Source organism: Caloenas nicobarica, chromosome 25 (genome assembly GCF_036013445.1).
Source record: "Caloenas nicobarica isolate bCalNic1 chromosome 25, bCalNic1.hap1, whole genome shotgun sequence".
Lineage (NCBI taxonomy): Eukaryota > Metazoa > Chordata > Aves > Columbiformes > Columbidae > Caloenas > Caloenas nicobarica.
This window is the reverse complement of record NC_088269.1, coordinates 957,364-959,863: the sequence shown is the minus strand read 5'-3', so window position 1 is coordinate 959,863 and position 2,500 is coordinate 957,364. Positions and strand designations below refer to the sequence as shown.

The following is a 2,500-nucleotide window of genomic DNA, read 5'->3' as shown; positions in this document are numbered from 1 at the left end:
AGCGGCGGGGGGCCGCTGCGGGTGAGGGGCGTGACGAGCCCCGCCGGCCGAGGCCGTTCGGGCCCGCGGGGGAGCGGGGAGAAGCGGTGAGCGGCGGCGGCGGGGCGGCTGGTGCGAGCGGGGAACGGAGAAGGGCCTTTGGGGTCGGGGGGGGCGGCCCCCCCGACCCCTCCTCGCACGCGAGCGGGCTGCGGCGGAGCAGCCCGCTCTCTCTTGGCAGCGCGAACACGGGCCGAGGCCTCCGGGCGTTCCGGGCTGGCGCGCGGCGCCGGCTGGCGAACGGCGGCGGCGGCTCCCCCCCCCGCTTCCCGCCGCGCCTCTTCTTCTTGCCCGGAGCCCGGTGGAAGAAGAAGACGAGCCGGCGGGCGGGAGGGCTCGGCCGCCGCCGCCGCCGCCAACCTTCGGGTGGCGCGCGAGGCCCCCGCGCCGGGTCGCGTCCCGCTCCAGCGGCGGGCGGCCCGAGCCGCGCCTCTCCTGCCGGGTTCGGTGCCGGGCTACTGAGGGAAACCCCGGGTCCCGGGCCAGGAGGGCGCAGGTGGTGGCGGCGGACGTTCGGGCGCGCCCCCGCGGGCGGACGCTCCTCCGAGGGCGGCAGCGGGGGAGGCACCCCCGCGGGGCCCAGCAGGTCGTTTCCCTCGCCCCAGGGCCAGGTACCTAGCGTCCGCGCTTCCGCGGCCCTCCCTTCGGCGAGCCCGGGGGGTCGAAGGCCGCGAAGCCGGGCGGCGGTTTAAAGACTCGGGTGGCTCGGCGCGGCCCGCGAGGGGGTCGGGCGGCGGCGCGAGGCGGCGGGTTGCCCCCAGGGGGGCGGGAGTTGCTCCCGCGAGGCCCCTGGGAGTCCGTCGCCCGCTCGTCGTCCTCCCCTGAGGCGGGCGGCCGTGCCGGGGAGGGGGTCCCACTGCCCCCCCCCTCTCCGCGGTCCGGCCTCGGCGGAAGTCCGGGCCGCGGCGCGTTCGGCCGAAGGGCCGGCTCGCCTGCCTCGAAACGGGCGGCCCCGGCGGGAGGAAGCGCCGTCTCCGGCGCGCGCTCTCTCTCTCGCCGGGGCGGCGAGGCCCCGCGGCGGGGTCTCGCCCGGTAGGTCCGCGGGGCCCCACCGCCCCTCCGTGCCGTGGGCGCCGCGCGGCGCTCTCCGCTTCCCCCCGCCTCTCCTTGGCCCCCCTCGGCCGAGCGGCTCGGCGGTCTCCGGTCGCCCGCCGCCGTGCAGGGCGGCACCCCGGCCGAGCGGCGGCGGCGCCGCTCGCCGTTAACGGTCGTCCGGAAGACGCCCCCCGCCGCCTGCGGCCGGCCCGGCCCGGGCCCCGACCGTCGCTGTCCCGTCGCCCTTTCCCCGGGCCTCGCTCGCCGGGCGAGGCCGGCGCGCGCGGGCGTGTGGGCGTCGCGCTCGCGGTCTCTCCGCCCGCCAACGGCGGGGAGAGCCGGGCGCCGCCCCCGCTCCGTGGCCGTCCGCCCTCGGGTACGGCGAGCCGCCCTCGGGGAAGGGGGCCCAGGCGAGAAGCGGCGGCGGCGGTCCCGGGAGGGGCGAGCCGCGCCGGCGCGCGGGCCGGCGTCGTCCGGCGGGCCGCGGGCGGTGCGCGTCGCTGGCTCGGGTGTCCGGCGGTGTCCGCCTCCGGCGCGCGGGCGGCCGAGCCGAGGGAGCCGTCTCTCCGCCGTGGCGGGGGGTGAGGCGCGCGCGGGGGTGAAGCCGGCAGGCGTCGCGGGGCGTAGCCCGGCGTTCGGAGGGGGGCGCGTGCGTGGACCCGCGGGCCGCCCGGGCGCCGCTGCTCCCCGCAGCAGCGGCGTCCGCGCGCGCCGATTCGAGGTCGGGCGGTCGGCGCGCGGCCGGTGGCGCGCCGCGGCTTTCCGCGCGGAGGCCGGGCCGAGCCCGGGCGCCTGGGCCGCCTCCGAAGCGGACGAGGGGCGTGTGTCGGGAGCGCGTGCTCCCCGCCCTCGCCGCTCGGGGTTTTGGGCTGGCCGAGGCCTTCTTCCCGCGTTCCTTGGCAGCCTGCCTCTCTCGCTGTGCGTGTGCCGGTACGGTCAGCCGAGGCGAGGCCCTGACGCCGTCGCGCCGCGGGGCGGGCGGCGGGCCGTCCTCAGAGAGAGGGGCCGCTTTTCGGCGAGCGGTCCCGGCCCCCCCGCGCGCGCGGGGCGGCGCCGAAAGCCAGACAACTCTTAGCGGTGGATCACTCGGCTCGTGCGTCGATGAAGAACGCAGCTAGCTGCGAGAATTAATGTGAATTGCAGGACACATTGATCATCGACACTTCGAACGCACTTGCGGCCCCGGGTTCCTCCCGGGGCTACGCCTGTCTGAGCGTCGCTTGACGATCAATCGCCGGCCGGGCCGCCGCCCGCCTCTGGCGGCGGCGGCCGCAGGCAGCGGCGCGGCTGGGGTTGCCTCGCAGGCCCGTGCGCGCGCGGCGCCTTCCTTGCCGCCGCGGGGTCGGGGATCCGTTCCCCGCAGCCCGGCGGCGGCGGCGGCGGGCCGTGGCGTCCGAAGGCCTTCGTCCCCCTAAGTCGAGACTCG

At 79.9% G+C, this 2,500-nt stretch overlaps 1 non-coding gene across 1 annotated transcript; it reads left to right on the top strand.

Annotated features, from left to right (window-relative positions):
• The first annotated feature begins 2,140 nt into the window (after positions 1 to 2,140).
• On the top strand, positions 2,141 to 2,293 carry LOC135998682 (5.8S ribosomal RNA). Its single transcript, XR_010607614.1, has one exon. It is a non-coding gene; the product is annotated as a 5.8S ribosomal RNA (ribosomal RNA).
• The last annotated feature ends 207 nt before the right edge of the window (positions 2,294 to 2,500 follow it).